The following is a 19,220-nucleotide window of genomic DNA, read 5'->3' as shown; positions in this document are numbered from 1 at the left end:
TACTCATCCTGGAACAACAGAGGCATTTTCCATCTATGTGACATGCTTCCCGTAGTTTCATCACACAGAAAGAACAAAGCACAGAGGAATTCAAAAGGACTTTTTCAAAGGTGTGGAAAAAAAAAATGATGTCTCTGTCAGAGAATGGTTTGCAGAAGATTGGCACATAGATATTTGCCAATGCAAATGTGCAGAAGAGCGAGAACGGCCGAGAAACTTCATGTTCTAGCACGCATGTGCGTACGCCAAAGCGCACACAATGCGTGACAATTTCTGGTGCCCAGTGGCCTATTTAAAGCTAGCAGCATAAGCCATTAGTTGCTGGATGATCTTCAGCTTCCCCTGTGAGTTTCTGTGATCCTGATATTATTCATGTGTGAAAATTCATGTGCCAGTGCGCATATACGTACGCCAAAGCGCGTGCATGAGCCATTAGTTGCTGGATGAACTTCAGCTTGCCCTGTGAGTTCCTGTGTTCCTGATAGTATTTGATTTCCTGTCCTGACCCGGCTTGACCTGTCTTGTCTGCATCCCTGGCTTTGACCCTTGGTACTTTGACAACAAGGGAATGATTGGAGGTTACAATGGAAAAACAGCTTTGAGGTTTCAGCACTAGGAGTGTGCGGGTCGTTAAAAAGACTTGCATTTCTCATACCGGGAGTCGAACCCGGGCCGCCTGGGTGAAAACCAGGAATCCTAACCGCTAGATCATATGGGAAAACTAGCTGCCTTGTTTTGAGAAAAATAGAGAAAACCAAAGGGAAAAAAAGATGTGCCACCGCCATCAGCTTCCAAGTATGGTGGCCAGCTATGACACACATATCACTTTCACTAATTGGCCTCGTTAGCGCAGCAGGTAGCGCGTCAGTCTCATAATCTGAAGGTTGTGAGTTTGATCCTCACACGGGGCACTACTCTCTAACCATTTTGTGAGCCTTGGGGTCCTTAATCTATGAAAAACACTACTCTTCATCCCTTAGGTCTTGTAGGAATCCATATGGATGGAAAATTGACCGGAAGATCAAGCTTTCAGTGCTCTTTTGCCTTCCACCATATTCCACCCAGCTAAAATCTTTAGCTCTGCATCCAACAGACCTTGCAAGATACAATGTCTACTCATCCTGGAACAACAGAGGCATTTTCCATCTATGTGACATGCTTCCCTTAGTTTCATCACACAGAAAGAACAAAGCACCGAGGAATTCAAAAGGGCTTTTTCAAAGGTGTGGAAAAAAAAGATGATGTCTCTGTCAGAGAATGGTTTGCAGAAGATTGGCACATAGATATTTGCCAATGCAAATGTGCAGAAGAGCGAGAACGGCCGAGAAACTTCATGTGCTAGTACGCATGTGCGTACGCCAAAGCGCACACAATGCGTGACAATTTCTGGTGCCCAGTGGCCTATTTAAAGCTAGCAGCATAAGCCATTAGTTGCTGGATGATCTTCAGCTTCCCCTGTGAGTTCCTGTGATCCTGATATTATTCATGTGTGAAAATTCATGTGCCAGTGCGCATATACTTACGCCAAAGCGGGTGCATGAGCCATTAGTTGCTGGATGAACTTCAGCTTGCCCTGTGAGTTCCTGTGTTCCTGATAGTATTTCATTTCCTGTCCTGACCCGGCTTGACCTGTCTTGTCTGCATCCCTGGCTTTGACCCTTGGTACTTTGACAACAAGGGAATGATTGGAGGTTACAATGGAAAAACAGCTTTGAGGTTTCAGCACTAGGAGTGTGCGGGTCGTTAAAAGGACTTGCATTTCCCATACCGGGAGTGGAACCCGGGCCGCCTGGGTGAAAACCAGGAATCCTAACCGCTAGACCATATGGGAAAACTAGCTGCCTTGTTTTGAGAAAAATAGAGAAAACCAAAGGGAAAAAAAGATGTGCCACCACCATCAGCTTCCAAGTATGGTGGCCAGCTATGACACACATATCACTTTCACTAATTGGCCTCGTTAGCGCAGCAGGTAGCGCGTCAGTCTCATAATCTGAAGGTCGTGAGTTCGATCCTCACACGGGGCACTACTCTCTTACCATTTTGTGAGCCTTGGGGTCCTTAATCTATGAAAAACACTACTCTTCATCCCTTAGGTCTTGTAGGAAACCATATGGATAGAAAATTGACCGGAAGATCAAGCTTTCAGTGCTCTTTTGCCTTCCACCATATTCCACCCAGCTAAAATCTTTAGCTCTGCATCCAACAGACCTTGCAAGATACAATGTCTACTCATCCTGGAACAACAGAGGCATTTTCCATCTATGTGACATGCTTCCCTTAGTTTCATCACACAGAAAGAACAAAGCACCGAGGAATTCAAAAGGGCTTTTTCAAAGGTGTGGAAAAAAAAGATGATGTCTCTGTCAGAGAATGGTTTGCAGAAGATTGGCACATAGATATTTGCCAATGCAAATGTGCAGAAGAGCGAGAACGGCCGAGAAACTTCATGTGCTAGTACGCATGTGCGTACGCCAAAGCGCACACAATGCGTGACAATTTCTGGTGCCCAGTGGCCTATTTAAAGCTAGCAGCATAAGCCATTAGTTGCTGGATGATCTTCAGCTTCCCCTGTGAGTTCCTGTGATCCTGATATTATTCATGTGTGAAAATTCATGTGCCAGTGCGCATATACGTACGCCAAAGCGCGTGCATGAGCCATTAGTTGCTGGATGAACTTCAGCTTGCCCTGTGAGTTCCTGTGTTCCTGATAGTATTTCATTTCCTGTCCTGACCCGGCTTGACCTGTCTTGTCTGCATCCCTGGCTTTGACCCTTGGTACTTTGACAACAAGGGAATGATTGGAGGTTACAATGGAAAAACAGCTTTGAGGTTTCAGCACTAGGAGTGTGTGGGTCATTAAAAGGTCTTGCATTTCCCATACCGGGAGTCGAACCCGGGCCGCCTGGATGAAAACCAGGAATCCTAACCGCTAGACCATATGGGAAAACTAGCTGCCTTGTTTTGAGAAAAATAGAGAAAACCAAAGGGAAAAAAAGATGTGCCACCGCCATCAGCTTCCAAGTATGGTGGCCAGCTATGACACACATATCGCTTTCACTAATTGGCCTCGTTAGCGCAGCAGGTAGCGTGTCAGTCTCATAATCTGAAGGTCGTGAGTTCGATCCTCACACGGGGCACTACTCTCTAACCATTTTGTGAGCCTTGGGGTCCTTAATCTATGAAAAACACTACTCTTCATCCCTTAGGTCTTGTAGGAAACCATATGGATGGAAAATTGACCGCAAGATCAAGCTTTCAGTGCTTTTTGCCTTCCACCATATTCCACCCAGCTAAAATCTTTAGCTCTGCATCCAACAGACCTTGCAAGATACAATGTCTACTCATCCTGGAACAACAGAGGCATTTTCCATCTATGTGACATGCTTCCCTTAGTTTCATCACACAGAAAGAACAAAGCACAGAGGAATTCAAAAGGGCTTTTTCAAAGGTGTGGAAAAAAAAGATGATGTCTCTGTCAGAGAATGGTTTGCAGAAGATTGGCACATAGATATTTGCCAATGCAAATGTGCAGAAGAGCGAGAACGGCCGAGAAACTTCATGTGCTAGCACGCATGTGCGTACGCCAAAGCGCACACAATGCGTGACAATTTCTGGTGCCCAGTGGCCTATTTAAAGCTAGCAGCATAAGCCATTAGTTGCTGGATGAGCTTCAGCTTCCCCTGTGAGTTTCTGTGATGCTAATATTATTCATGTGTGAAAATTCATGTGCCAGTGCGCATATACGTACGCCAAAGCGCGTGCATGAGCCATTAGTTGCTGGATGAACTTCAGCTTGCCCTGTGAGTTCCTGTGTTCCTGATAGTATTTGATTTCCTGTCCTGACCCGGCTTGACCTGTCATGTCTGCATCCCTGGCTTTGACCCTTGGTACTTTGACAACAAGGGAATGATTGGAGGTTACAATGGAAAAACAGCTTTGAGGTTTCAGCACTAGGAGTGTGCGGGTCGTTAAAAGGACTTGCATTTCTCATACCGGGAGTCGAACCCGGGCCGCCTGGGTGAAAACCAGGAATCCTAACCGCTAGACCATATGGGAAAACTAGCTGCCTTGTTTTGAGAAAAATAGAGAAAACCAAAGGGAAAAAAAGATGTGCCACCGCCATCAGCTTCCAAGTATGGTGGCCAGCTATGACACACATATCACTTTCACTAATCGGCCTCGTTAGCGCAGCAGGTAGCGCGTCAGTCTCATAATCTGAAGGTCGTGAGTTTGATCCTCACACGGGGCACTACTCTCTAACCATTTTGTGAGCCTTGGGGTCCTTAATCTATGAAAAACACTACTCTTCATCCCTTAGGTCTTGTAGGAAACCATATGGATGGAACATTGACCGGAAGATCAAGCTTTCAGTGCTCTTTTGCCTTCCACTATATTCCACCCAGCTAAAATCTTTAGCTCTGCATCCAACAGACCTTGCAAGATACAATGTCTACTCATCCTGGAACAACAGAGGCATTTTCCATCTATGTGACATGCTTCCCTTAGTTTCATCACACAGAAAGAACAAAGCACCGAGGAATTCAACAGGGCTTTTTCAAAGGTGTGGAAAAAAAAGATGATGTCTCTGTCAGAGAATGGTTTGCAGAAGATTGGCACATAGATATTTGCCAATGCAAATGTGCAGAAGAGCGAGAACGGCCGAGAAACTTCATGTGCTAGTACGCATGTGCGTACGCCAAAGCGCACACAATGCGTGACAATTTCTGGTGCCCAGTGGCCTATTTAAAGCTAGCAGCATAAGCCATTAGTTGCTGGATGATCTTCAGCTTCCCCTGTGAGTTCCTGTGATCCTGATATTATTCATGTGTGAAAATTCATGTGCCAGTGCGCATATACGTACGCCAAAGCGCGTGCATGAGCCATTAGTTGCTGGATGAACTTCAGCTTGCCCTGTGAGTTCCTGTGTTCCTGATAGTATTTCATTTCCTGTCCTGACCCGGCTTGACCTGTCTTTGACCCTTGGTACTTTGACAACAAGGGAATGATTGGAGGTTACAATGGAAAAACAGCTTTGAGGTTTCAGCACTAGGAGTGTGCGGGTCGTTAAAAGGACTTGCATTTCTCATACCAGGAGTCGAACCCGGGCCGCCTGGGTGAAAACCAGGAATCCTAACCGCTAGACCATATGGGAAAACTAGCTGCCTTGTTTTGAGAAAAATAGAGAAAACCAAAGGGAAAAAAAGATGTGCCACCGCCATCAGCTTCCAAGTATGGTGGCCAGCTATGACACACATATCACTTTCACTAATTGGCCTCGTTAGCGCAGCAGGTAGCGCGTCAGTCTCATAATCTGAAGGTCGTGAGTTCGATCCTCACACGGGGCACTACTCTCTAACCGTTTTGTGAGCCTTGGGGTCCTTAATCTATGAAAAACACTACTCTTCATCCCTTAGGTCTTGTAGGAAACCATATGGATGGAAAATTGACCGGAAGATCAAGCTTTCAGTGCTCTTTTGCCTTCCACCATATTCCACCCAGCTAAAATCTTTAGCTCTGCATCCAACAGACCTTGCAAGATACAATGTCTACTCATCCTGGAACAACAGAGGCATTTTCCATCTATGTGACATGCTTCCCTTAGTTTCATCACACAGAAAGAACAAAGCACCGAGGAATTCAAAAGGGCTTTTTCAAAGGTGTGGAAAAAAAAGATGATGTCTCTGTCAGAGAATGGTTTGCAGAAGATTGGCACATAGATATTTGCCAATGCAAATGTGCAGAAGAGCGAGAACGGCCGAGAAACTTCATGTGCTAGTACGCATGTGCGTACGCCAAAGCGCACACAATGCGTGACAATTTCTGGTGCCCAGTGGCCTATTTAAAGCTAGCAGCATAAGCCATTAGTTGCTGGATGATCTTCAGCTTCCCCTGTGAGTTCCTGTGATCCTGATATTATTCATGTGTCAGTGCGCATATACGTACGCCAAAGCGCGTGCATGAGCCATTAGTTGCTGGATGAACTTCAGCTTGCCCTGTGAGTTCCTGTGTTCCTGATAGTATTTCATTTCCTGTCCTGACCCGGCTTGACCTGTCTTGTCTGCATCCCTGGCTTTGACCCTTGGTACTTTGACAACAAGGGAATGATTGGAGGTTACAATGGAAAAACAGCTTTGAGGTTTCAGCACTAGGAGTGTGCGGGTCGTTAAAAGGACTTGCATTTCCCATACCGGGAGTCAAACCCGGGCCGCCTGGGTGAAAACCAGGAATCCTAACCGCTAGACCATATGGGAAAACTAGCTGCCTTGTTTTGAGAAAAATAGAGAAAACCAAAGGGAAAAAAAGATGTGCCACCACCATCAGCTTCCAAGTATGGTGGCCAGCTATGACACACATATCACTTTCACTAATTGGCCTCGTTAGCGCAGCAGGTAGCGCGTCAGTCTCATAATCTGAAGGTCGTGAGTTCGATCCTCACACGGGGCACTACTCTCTTACCATTTTGTGAGCCTTGGGGTCCTTAATCTATGAAAAACACTACTCTTCATCCCTTAGGTCTTGTAGGAAACCATATGGATAGAAAATTGACCGGAAGATCAAGCTTTCAGTGCTCTTTTGCCTTCCACCATATTCCACCCAGCTAAAATCTTTAGCTCTGCATCCAACAGACCTTGCAAGATACAATGTCTACTCATCCTGGAACAACAGAGGCATTTTCCATCTATGTGACATGCTTCCCTTAGTTTCATCACACAGAAAGAACAAAGCACCGAGGAATTCAAAAGGGCTTGTTCAAAGGTGTGGAAAAAAAAGATGATGTCTCTGTCAGAGAATGGTTTGCAGAAGATTGGCACATAGATATTTGCCAATGCAAATGTGCAGAAGAGCGAGAACGGCCGAGAAACTTCATGTGCTAGTACGCATGTGCATACGCCAAAGCGCACACAATGCGTGACAATTTCTGGTGCCCAGTGGCCTATTTAAAGCTAGCAGCATAAGCCATTAGTTGCTGGATGATCTTCAGCTTCCCCTGTGAGTTCCTGTGATCCTGATATTATTCATGTGTGAAAATTCATGTGCCAGTGCACATATACGTACGCCAAAGCGCGTGCATGAGCCATTAGTTGCTGGATGAACTTCAGCTTGCCCTGTGAGTTCCTGTGTTCCTGATAGTATTTCATTTCCTGTCCTGACCCGGCTTGACCTGTCTTGTCTGCATCCCTGGCTTTGACCCTTGGTACTTTGACAACAAGGGAATGATTGGAGGTTACAATGGAAAAACAGCTTTGAGGTTTCAGCACTAGGAGTGTGCGGGTCATTAAAAGGACTTGCATTTCCCATACCGGGAGTCGAACCCGGGCCGCCTGTGTGAAAACCAGGAATCCTAACCGCTAGACCATATGGGAAAACTAGCTGCCTGGTTTTGAGAAAAATAGAGAAAACCAAAGGGAAAAAAAGATGTGCCACCGCCATCAGCTTCCAAGTATGGTGGCCAGCTATGACACACATATCACTTTCACTAATTGGCCTTGTTAGCGCAGCAGGTAGCGCGTCAGTCTCATAATCTGGAGGTCATGAGTTCGATCCTCACACGGGGCACTACTCTCTAACCATTTTGTGAGCCTTGGGGTCCTTAATCTATGAAAAACACTACTCTTCATCCCTTAGGTCTTGTAGGAAACCATATAGATGGAAAATTGACCGGAAGATCAAGCTTTCAATGCTCTTTTGCCTTCCACCATATTCCACCCAGCTAAAATCTTTAGCTCTGCATCCAACAGACCTTGCAAGATACAATGTCTACTCATCCTGGAACAACAGAGGCATTTTCCATCTATGTGACATGCTTCCCTTAGTTTCATCACACAGAAAGAACAAAGCACCGAGGAATTCAAAAGGGCTTTTTCAAAGGTGTGGAAAAAAAAGATGATGTCTCTGTCAGAGAATGGTTTGCAGAAGATTGGCACATAGATATTTGCCAATGCAAATGTGCAGAAGAGCGAGAACGGCCGAGAAACTTCATGTGCTAGTACGCATGTGCGTACGCCAAAGCGCACACAATGCGTGACAATTTCTGGTGCCCAGTGGCCTATTTAAAGCTAGCAGCATAAGCCATTAGTTGCTGGATGATCTTCAGCTTCCCCTGTGAGTTCCTGTGATCCTGATATTATTCATGTGTCAGTGCGCATATACGTACGCCAAAGCGCGTGCATGAGCCATTAGTTGCTGGATGAACTTCAGCTTGCCCTGTGAGTTCCTGTGTTCCTGATAGTATTTCATTTCCTGTCCTGACCCGGCTTGACCTGTCTTGTCTGCATCCCTGGCTTTGACCCTTGGTACTTTGACAACAAGGGAATGATTGGAGGTTACAATGGAAAAACAGCTTTGAGGTTTCAGCACTAGGAGTGTGCGGGTCGTTAAAAGGACTTGCATTTCCCATACCGGGAGTCGAACCCGGGCCGCCTGGGTGAAAACCAGGAATCCTAACCGCTAGACCATATGGGAAAACTAGCTGCCTTGTTTTGAGAAAAATAGAGAAAACCAAAGGGAAAAAAAGATGTGCCACCGCCATCAGCTTCCAAGTATGGTGGCCAGCTATGACACACATATCACTTTCACTAATTGGCCTTGTTAGCGCAGCAGGTAGCGCGTCAGTCTCATAATCTGAAGGTCGTGAGTTCGATCCTCACACGGGGCACTACCCTCTAACCATTTTGTGAGCCTTGGGGTCCTTAATCTATGAAAAACACTACTCTTCATCCCTTAGGTCTTGTAGGAAACCATATAGATGGAAAATTGACCGGAAGATCAAGCTTTCAATGCTCTTTTGCCTTCCACCATATTCCACCCAGCTAAAATCTTTAGCTCTGCATCCAACAGACCTTGCAAGATACAATGTCTACTCATCCTGGAACAACAGAGGCATTTTCCATCTATGTGACATGCTTCCCTTAGTTTCATCACACAGAAAGAACAAAGCACCGAGGAATTCAAAAGGGCTTTTTCAAAGGTGTGGAAAAAAAAGATGATGTCTCTGTCAGAGAATGGTTTGCAGAAGATTGGCACATAGATATTTGCCAATGCAAATGTGCAGAAGAGCGAGAACGGCCGAGAAACTTCATGTGCTAGTACGCATGTGCGTACGCCAAAGCGCACACAATGCGTGACAATTTCTGGTGCCCAGTGGCCTATTTAAAGCTAGCAGCATAAGCCATTAGTTGCTGGATGATCTTCAGCTTCCCCTGTGAGTTCCTGTGATCCTGATATTATTCATGTGTGAAAATTCATGTGCCAGTGCACATATACGTACGCCAAAGCGTGTGCATGAGCCATTAGTTGCTGGATGAACTTCAGCTTGCCCTGTGAGTTCCTGTGTTCCTGATAGTATTTCATTTCCTGTCCTGACCCGGCTTGACCTGTCTTGTCTGCATCCCTGGCTTTGACCCTTGGTACTTTGACAACAAGGGAATGATTGGAGGTTACAATGGAAAAACAGCTTTGAGGTTTCAGCACTAGGAGTGTGCGGGTCGTTAAAAGGACTTGCATTTCCCATACCGGGAGTCGAACCCGGGCCGCCTGGGTGAAAACCAGGAATCCTAACCGCTAGACCATATGGGAAAACTAGCTGCCTTGTTTTGAGAAAAATAGAGAAAACCAAAGGGAAAAAAAGATGTGCCACCGCCATCAGCTTCCAAGTATGGTGGCCAGCTATGACACACATATCACTTTCACTAATTGGCCTCGTTAGCGCAGCAGGTAGCGCGTCAGTCTCATAATCTGAAGGTCGTGAGTTTGATCCTCACACGGGGCACTACTCTCTAACCATTTTGTGAGCCTTGGGGTCCTTAATCTATGAAAAACACTACTCTTCATCCCTTAGGTCTTGTAGGAAACCATATAGATGGAAAATTGACCGGAAGATCAAGCTTTCAGTGCTCTTTTGCCTTCCACCATATTCCACCCAGCTAAAATCTTTAGCTCTGCATCCAACAGACCTTGCAAGATACAATGTCTACTCATCCTGGAACAACAGAGGCATTTTCCATCTATGTGACATGCTTCCCTTAGTTTCATCACACAGAAAGAACAAAGCACCGAGGAATTCAAAAGGGCTTTTTCAAAGGTGTGGAAAAAAAAGATGATGTCTCTGTCAGAGAATGGTTTGCAGAAGATTGGCACATAGATATTTGCCAATGCAAATGTGCAGAAGAGCGAGAACGGCCGAGAAACTTCATGTGCTAGTACGCATGTGCGTACGCCAAAGCGCACACAATGCGTGACAATTTCTGGTGCCCAGTGGCCTATTTAAAGCTAGCAGCATAAGCCATTAGTTGCTGGATGATCTTCAGCTTCCCCTGTGAGTTCCTGTGATCCTGATATTATTCATGTGTGAAAATTCATGTGCCAGTGCGCATATACGTACGCCAAAGCGCGTGCATGAGCCATTAGTTGCTGGATGAACTTCAGCTTGCCCTGTGCGTTCCTGTGTTCCTGATAGTATTTCATTTCCTGTCCTGACCCGGCTTGACCTGTCTTGTCTGCATCCCTGGCTTTGACCCTTGGTACTTTGACAACAAGGGAATGATTGGAGGTTACAATGGAAAAACAGCTTTGAGGTTTCAGCACTAGGAGTGTGCGGGTCGTTAAAAGGACTTGCATTTCCCATACCGGAAGTCGAAGCCGGGCCGCCTGGGTGAAAACCAGGAATCCTAACCGCTAGACCATATGGGAAAACTAGCTGCCTTGTTTTGAGAAAAATAGAGAAAACCAAAGGGAAAAAAAGATGTGCCACCGCCATCAGCTTCCAAGTATGGTGGCCAGCTATGACACACATATCACTTTCACTAATTGGCCTCGTTAGCGCAGCAGGTAGCGTGTCAGTCTCATAATCTGAAGGTCGTGAGTTCGATCCTCACACGGGGCACTACTCTCCAACCATTTTGTGAGCCTTGGGGTCCTTAATCTATGAAAAACACTACTCTTCATCCCTTAGGTCTTGTAGGAAACCATATGGATGGAAAATTGACCGGAATATCAAGCTTTCAGTGCTCTTTTACCTTCCACCATATTCCACCCAGCTAAAATCTTTAGCTCTGCATCCAACAGACCTTGCAAGATACAATGTCTACTCATCCTGGAACAACAGAGGCATTTTCCATCTATGTGACATGCTTCCCTTAGTTTCATCACACAGAAAGAACAAAGCACCGAGGAATTCAAAAGGGCTTGTTCAAAGGTGTGGAAAAAAAAGATGATGTCTCTGTCAGAGAATGGTTTGCAGAAGATTGGCACATAGATATTTGCCAATGCAAATGTGCAGAAGAGCGAGAACGGCCGAGAAACTTCATGTGCTAGTACGCATGTGCGTACGCCAAAGCGCACACAATGCGTGACAATTTCTGGTGCCCAGTGGCCTATTTAAAGCTAGCAGCATAAGCCATTAGTTGCTGGATGATCTTCAGCTTCCCCTGTGAGTTCCTGTGATCCTGATATTATTCATGTGTGAAAATTCATGTGCCAGTGCGCATATACGTACGCCAAAGCGCGTGCATGAGCCATTAGTTGCTGGATGAACTTCAGCTTGCCCTGTGAGTTCCTGTGTTCCTGATAGTATTTCATTTCCTGTCCTGACCCGGCTTGACCTGTCTTGTCTGCATCCCTGGCTTTGACCCTTGGTACTTTGACAACAAGGGAATGATTGGAGGTTACAATGGAAAAACAGCTTTGAGGTTTCAGCACTAGGAGTGTGCGGGTCGTTAAAAGGACTTGCATTTCCCATACCGGAAGTCGAAGCCGGGCCGCCTGGGTGAAAACCAGGAATCCTAACCGCTAGACCATATGGGAAAACTAGCTGCCTTGTTTTGAGAAAAATAGAGAAAACCAAAGGGAAAAAAAGATGTGCCACCGCCATCAGCTTCCAAGTATGGTGGCCAGCTATGACACACATATCACTTTCACTAATTGGCCTCGTTAGCGCAGCAGGTAGCGCGTCAGTCTCATAATCTGAAGGTCGTGAGTTCGATCCTCACACGGGGCACTACTCTCCAACCATTTTGTGAGCCTTGGGGTCCTTAATCTATGAAAAACACTACTCTTCATCCCTTAGGTCTTGTAGGAAACCATATGGATGGAAAATTGACCGGAATATCAAGCTTTCAGTGCTCTTTTACCTTCCACCATATTCCACCCAGCTAAAATCTTTAGCTCTGCATCCAACAGACCTTGCAAGATACAATGTCTACTCATCCTGGAACAACAGAGGCATTTTCCATCTATGTGACATGCTTCCCTTAGTTTCATCACACAGAAAGAACAAAGCACCGAGGAATTCAAAAGGGCTTGTTCAAAGGTGTGGAAAAAAAAGATGATGTCTCTGTCAGAGAATGGTTTGCAGAAGATTGGCACATAGATATTTGCCAATGCAAATGTGCAGAAGAGCGAGAACGGCCGAGAAACTTCATGTGCTAGTACGCATGTGCGTACGCCAAAGCGCACACAATGCGTGACAATTTCTGGTGCCCAGTGGCCTATTTAAAGCTAGCAGCATAAGCCATTAGTTGCTGGATGATCTTCAGCTTCCCCTGTGAGTTCCTGTGATCCTGATATTATTCATGTGTGAAAATTCATGTGCCAGTGCACATATACGTACGCCAAAGCGCGTGCATGAGCCATTAGTTGCTGGATGAACTTCAGCTTGCCCTGTGAGTTCCTGTGTTCCTGATAGTATTTCATTTCCTGTCCTGACCCGGCTTGACCTGTCTTGTCTGTATCCCTGGCTTTGACCCTTGGTACTTTGACAACAAGGGAATGATTGGAGGTTACAATGGAAAAACAGCTTTGAGGTTTCAGCACTAGGAGTGTGCGGGTCGTTAAAAGGACTTGCATTTCCCATACCGGGAGTCGAACCCGGGCAGCCTGAGTGAAAACCAGGAATCCTAACCGCTAGACCATATGGGAAAACTAGCTGCCTTGTTTTGAGAAAAATAGAGAAAACCAAAGGGAAAAAAAGATGTGCCAACGCCATCAGCTTCCAAGTATGGTGGCCAGCTATGACACACATATCACTTTCACTAATTGGCCTCATTAGCGCAGCAGGTAGCGCGTCAGTCTCATAATCGGAAGGTTGTGAGTTTGATCCTCACACGGGGCACTACTCTCTAGCCATTTCGTGAGCCTTGGGGTCCTTAATCTATGAAAAACACTACTCTTCATCCCTTAGGTCTTGTAGGAAACCATATGGATGGAAAATTGACCGGAAGATCAAGCTTTCAGTGCTCTTTTGCCTTCCACCATATTCCACCCAGCTAAAATCTTTAGCTCTGCATCCAACAGACCTTGCAAGATACAATGTCTACTCATCCTGGAACAACAGAGGCATTTTCCATCTATGTGACATGCTTCCCTTAGTTTCATCACACAGAAAGAACAAAGCACCGAGGAATTCAAAAGGGCTTTTTCAAAGGTGTGGAAAAAAAAGATGATGTCTCTGTCAGAGAATGGTTTGCAGAAGATTGGCACATAGATATTTGCCAATGCAAATGTGCAGAAGAGCGAGAACGGCCGAGAAACTTCATGTGCTAGTACGCATGTGCGTACGCCAAAGCGCACACAATGCGTGACAATTTCTGGTGCCCAGTGGCCTATTTAAAGCTAGCAGCATAAGCCATTAGTTGCTGGATGATCTTCAGCTTCCCCTGTGAGTTCCTGTGATCCTGATATTATTCATGTGTCAGTGCGCATATACGTACGCCAAAGCGCGTGCATGAGCCATTAGTTGCTGGATGAACTTCAGCTTGCCCTGTGAGTTCCTGTGTTCCTGATAGTATTTCATTTCCTGTCCTGACCCGGCTTGACCTGTCTTGTCTGCATCCCTGGCTTTGACCCTTGGTACTTTGACAACAAGGGAATGATTGGAGGTTACAATGGAAAAACAGCTTTGAGGTTTCAGCACTAGGAGTGTGCGGGTCGTTAAAAGGACTTGCATTTCCCATACTGGGAGTCGAACCCGGGCCGCCTGGGTGAAAACCAGGAATCCTAACCGCTAGACCATATGGGAAAACTAGCTGCCTTGTTTTGAGAAAAATAGAGAAAACCAAAGGGACAAAAAGATGTGCCACCGCCATCAGCTTCCAAGTATGGTGGCCAGCTATGACACACATATCACTTTCACTAATTGGCCTCGTTAGCGCAGCAGGTAGCGCGTCAGTCTCATAATCTGAAGGTCGTGAGTTCGATCCTCACACGGGGCACTACTCTCTTACCATTTTGTGAGCCTTGGGGTCCTTAATCTATGAAAAACACTACTCTTCATCCCTTAGGTCTTGTAGGAAACCATATGGATGGAACATTGACCGGAAGATCAAGCTTTCAGTGCTCTTTTGCCTTCCACCATATTCCACCCAGCTAAAATCTTTAGCTCTGCATCCAACAGACCTTGCAAGATACAATGTCTACTCATCCTGGAACAACAGAGGCATTTTCCATCTATGTGACATGCTTCCCTTAGTTTCATCACACAGAAAGAACAAAGCACCGAGGATTTCTAAAGGGCTTTTTCAAAGGTGTGGAAAAAAAAGATGATGTCTCTGTCAGAGAATGGTTTGCAGAAGATTGGCACATAGATATTTGCCAATGCAAATGTGCAGAAGAGCGAGAACGGCCGAGAAACTTCATGTGCTAGTACGCATGAGCGTACGCCAAAGCGCACACAATGCGTGACAATTTCTGGTGCCCAGTGGCCTATTTAAAGCTAGCAGCATAAGCCATTAGTTGCTGGATGATCTTCAGCTTCCCCTGTGAGTTCCTGTGATCCTGATATTATTCATGTGTCAGTGCGCATATACGTACGCCAAAGCGCGTGCATGAGCCATTAGTTGCTGGATGAACTTCAGCTTGCCCTGTGAGTTCCTGTGTTCCTGATAGTATTTCATTTCCTGTCCTGACCCGGCTTGACCTGTCTTGTCTGCATCCCTGGCTTTGACCCTTGGTACTTTGACAACAAGGGAATGATTGGAGGTTACAATGGAAAAACAGCTTTGAGGTTTCAGCACTAGGAGTGTGCGGGTCGTTAAAAGGACTTGCATTTCCCATACCGGGAGTCGAACCCGGGCCGCCTGGGTGAAAACCAGGAATCCTAACCGCTAGACCATATGGGAAAACTAGCTGCCTTGTTTTGAGAAATATAGAGAAAACCAAAGGTAAAAAAAGATGTGCCATCGCCATCAGCTTCCAAGTATGGTGGCCAGCTATGACACACATATCACTTTCACTAATTGGCCTCGTTAGCGCAGCAGGTAGCGCGTCAGTCTCATAATCTGAAGGTCGTGAGTTCGATCCTCACACGGGGCACTACTCTCTAACCATTTTGTGAGCCTTGGGGTCCTTAATCTATGAAAAACACTACTCTTCATCCCTTAGGTCTTGTAGGAAACCATATGGATGGAAAATTGACCGGAAGATCAAGCTTTCAGTGCTCTTTTGCCTTCCACCATATTCCACCCAGCTAAAATCTTTAGCTCTGCATCCAACAGACCTTGCAAGATACAATGTCTACTCATCCTGGAACAACAGAGGCATTTTCCATCTATGTGACATGCTTCCCTTAGTTTCATCACACAGAAAGAACAAAGCACCGAGGAATTCAAAAGGGCTTTTTCAAAGGTGTGGAAAAAAAAGATGATGTCTCTGTCAGAGAATGGTTTGCAGAAGATTGGCACATAGATATTTACCAATGCAAATGTGCAGAAGAGCGAGAACGGCCGAGAAACTTCATGTGCTAGTACGCATGTGCGTACGCCAAAGCGCACACAATGCGTGACAATTTCTGGTGCCCAGTGGCCTATTTAAAGCTAGCAGCATAAGCCATTAGTTGCTGGATGATCTTCAGCTTCCCCTGTGAGTTCCTGTGATCCTGATATTATTCATGTGTGAAAATTCATGTGCCAGTGCGCATATACGTACGCCAAAGCGCGTGCATGAGCCATTAGTTGCTGGATGAACTCCAGCTTGCCCTGTGAGTTCCTGTGTTCCTGATAGTATTTCATTTCCTGTCCTGACCCGGCTTGACCTGTCTTGTCTGCATCCCTGGCTTTGACCCTTGGTACTTGGACAACAAGGGAATGATTGGAGGTTAGAATGGAAAAACAGCTTTGAGGTTTCAGCACTAGGAGTGTGCAGGTCGTTAAAAGGGCTTGCATTTCCCATACCGGGAGTCGAACCCAGGCCGCGTGGGTGAAAACCAGGAATCCTAACCGCTAGACCATATGGGAAAACTAGCTGCCTTGTTTTGAGAAAAATAGAGAAAACCAAAGGGAAAAAAAGATGTGCCACCGCCATCAGCTTCCAAGTATGGTGGCCAGCTATGACACACATATCACTTTCACTAATTACCCTCGTTAGCGCAGCAGGTAGCGCGTCAGTCTCATAATCTGAAGGTCGTGAGTTCGATCCTCACACGGGGCACTACTCTCTAACCATTTTGTGAGCCTTGGGGTCCTTAATCTATGAAAAACACTACTCTTCATCCCTTAGGTCTTGTAGGAAACCATATAGATGGAAAATTGACCGGAAGATCAAGCTTTCAATGCTCTTTTGCCTTCCACCATATTCCACCCAGCTAAAATCTTTAGCTCTGCATCCAACAGACCTTGCAAGATACAATGTCTACTCATCCTGGAACAACAGAGGCATTTTCCATCTATGTGACATGCTTCCCTTAGTTTCATCACACAGAAAGAACAAAGCACCGAGGAATTCAAAAGGGCTTTTTCAAAGGTGTGGAAAAAAAAGATGATGTCTCTGTCAGAGAATGGTTTGCAGAAGATTGGCACATAGATATTTGCCAATGCAAATGTGCAGAAGAGCGAGAACGGCCGAGAAACTTCATGTGCTAGTACGCATGTGCGTACGCCAAAGCGCACACAATGCGTGACAATTTCTGGTGCCCAGTGGCCTATTTAAAGCTAGCAGCATAAGCCATTAGTTGCTGGATGATCTTCAGCTTCCCCTGTGAGTTCCTGTGATCCTGATATTATTCATGTGTCAGTGCGCATATACGTACGCCAAAGCGCGTGCATGAGCCATTAGTTGCTGGATGAACTTCAGCTTGCCCTGTGAGTTCCTGTGTTCCTGATAGTATTTCATTTCCTGTCCTGACCCGGCTTGACCTGTCTTGTCTGCATCCCTGGCTTTGACCCTTGGTACTTTGACAACAAGGGAATGATTGGAGGTTACAATGGAAAAACAGCTTTGAGGTTTCAGCACTAGGAGTGTGCGGGTCGTTAAAAGGACTTGCATTTCCCATACCGGGAGTCGAACCCGGGCCGCCTGGGTGAAAACCAGGAATCCTAACCGCTAGACCATATGGGAAAACTAGCTGCCTTGTTTTGAGAAAAATAGAGAAAACCAAAGGGAAAAAAAGATGTGCCACCGCCATCAGCTTCCAAGTATGGTGGCCAGCTATGACACACATATCACTTTCACTAATTGGCCTTGTTAGCGCAGCAGGTAGCGCGTCAGTCTCATAATCTGGAGGTCATGAGTTTGATCCTCACACGGGGCACTACTCTCTAACCATTTTGTGAGCCTTGGGGTCCTTAATCTATGAAAAACACTACTCTTCATCCCTTAGGTCTTGTAGGAAACCATATAGATGGAAAATTGACCGGAAGATCAAGCTGTCAATGCTCTTTTGCCTTCCACCATATTCCACCCAGCTAAAATCTTTAGCTCTGCATCCAACAGACCTTGCAAGATACAATGTCTACTCATCCTGGAACAACAGAGGCATTTTCCATCTATGTGACATGCTTCCCTTAGTTTCATCACACAGAAAGAACAAAGCACCGAGGAATTCAAAAGGGCTTTTTCAAAGGTGTGGAAAAAAAAGATGATGTCTCTGTCAGAGAATGGTTTGCAGAAGATTGGCACATAGATATTTGCCAATGCAAATGTGCAGAAGAGCGAGAACGGCCGAGAAACTTCATGTGCTAGTACGCATGTGCGTACGCCAAAGCGCACACAATGCGTGACAATTTCTGGTGCCCAGTGGCCTATTTAAAGCTAGCAGCATAAGCCATTAGTTGCTGGATGATCTTCAGCTTCCCCTGTGAGTTCCTGTGATCCTGATATTATTCATGTGTCAGTGCGCATATACGTACGCCAAAGCGCGTGCATGAGCCATTAGTTGCTGGATGAACTTCAGCTTGCCCTGTGAGTTCCTGTGTTCCTGATAGTATTTCATTTCCTGTCCTGACCCGGCTTGACCTGTCTTGTCTGCATCCCTGGCTTTGACCCTTGGTACTTTGACAACAAGGGAATGATTGGAGGTTACAATGGAAAAACAGCTTTGAGGTTTCAGCACTAGGAGTGTGCGGGTCGTTAAAAGGACTTGCATTTCCCATACCGGGAGTCGAAGCCGGGCCGCCTGGGTGAAAACCAGGAATCCTAACCGCTAGACCATATGGGAAAACTAGCTGCCTTGTTTTGAGAAAAATAGAGAAAACCAAAGGCAAAAAAAGATGTGCCACCGCCATCAGCTTCCAAGTATGGTGGCCAGCTATGACACACATATCACTTTCACTAATTGGCCTCGTTAGCGCAGCAGGTAGCGCGTCAGTCTCATAATCTGAAGGTCGTGAGTTCGATCCTCACACGGGGCACTACTCTCTTACCATTTTGTGAGCCTTGGGGTCCTTAATCTATGAAAAACACTACTCTTCATCCCTTAGGTCTTGTAGGAAACCATATGGATAGAAAATTGACCGGAAGATCAAGCTTTCAGTGCTCTTTTGCCTTCCACCATATTCCACCCAGCTAAAATCTTTAGCTCTGCATCCAACAGACCTTGCAAGATACAATGTCTACTCATCCTGTAACAACAGAGGCATTTTCCATCTATGTGACATGCTTCCCTTAGTTTCATCACACAGAAAGAACAAAGCACCGAGGAATTCAAAAGGGCTTTTTCAAAGGTGTGGAAAAAAAAGATGATGTCTCTGTCAGAGAATGGTTTTCAGAAGATTGGCACATAGATATTTGCCAATGCAAATGTGCAGAAGAGCGAGAACGGCCGAGAAACTTCATGTGCTAGTACGCATGTGCATACGCCAAAGCGCACACAATGCGTGACAATTTCTGGTGCCCAGTGGCCTATTTAAAGCTAGCAGCATAAGCCATTAGTTGCTGGATGATCTTCAGCTTCCCCTGTGAGTTCCTGTGATCCTGATATTATTCATGTGTGAAAATTCATGTGCCAGTGCGCA

The 19,220-nt window shown here is 45.7% G+C and overlaps 4 non-coding genes across 4 annotated transcripts; all 4 read right to left on the bottom strand.

The window, feature by feature from the left end:
• Positions 1-8,391: 8,391 nt before the first annotated feature.
• Positions 8,392-8,463, bottom strand: TRNAE-UUC (transfer RNA glutamic acid (anticodon UUC)). The gene has a single exon. It is a non-coding gene; the product is annotated as a tRNA-Glu (tRNA).
• Positions 8,464-9,504: 1,041 nt separating this feature from the next.
• On the bottom strand, positions 9,505-9,576 carry TRNAE-UUC (transfer RNA glutamic acid (anticodon UUC)). Its single transcript has one exon. It is a non-coding gene; the product is annotated as a tRNA-Glu (tRNA).
• Positions 9,577-15,041: 5,465 nt separating this feature from the next.
• TRNAE-UUC (transfer RNA glutamic acid (anticodon UUC)) lies at positions 15,042-15,113 on the bottom strand. Its single transcript has one exon. It is a non-coding gene; the product is annotated as a tRNA-Glu (tRNA).
• A 2,140-nt stretch (positions 15,114-17,253) lies between these two features.
• TRNAE-UUC (transfer RNA glutamic acid (anticodon UUC)) lies at positions 17,254-17,325 on the bottom strand. Its single transcript has one exon. It is a non-coding gene; the product is annotated as a tRNA-Glu (tRNA).
• Positions 17,326-19,220: the final 1,895 nt, after the last annotated feature.

Source organism: Lithobates pipiens, unplaced genomic scaffold (assembly GCF_037356315.1).
Source record: "Lithobates pipiens isolate NorthernLeopardFrog02 unplaced genomic scaffold, aLitPip1_a1.2 Scaffold_8, whole genome shotgun sequence".
Classification (NCBI taxonomy): domain Eukaryota; kingdom Metazoa; phylum Chordata; class Amphibia; order Anura; family Ranidae; genus Lithobates; species Lithobates pipiens.
The sequence above is the reverse complement of the archived record's forward strand: the minus strand, read 5'-3'. Positions and strand labels throughout refer to the sequence as shown.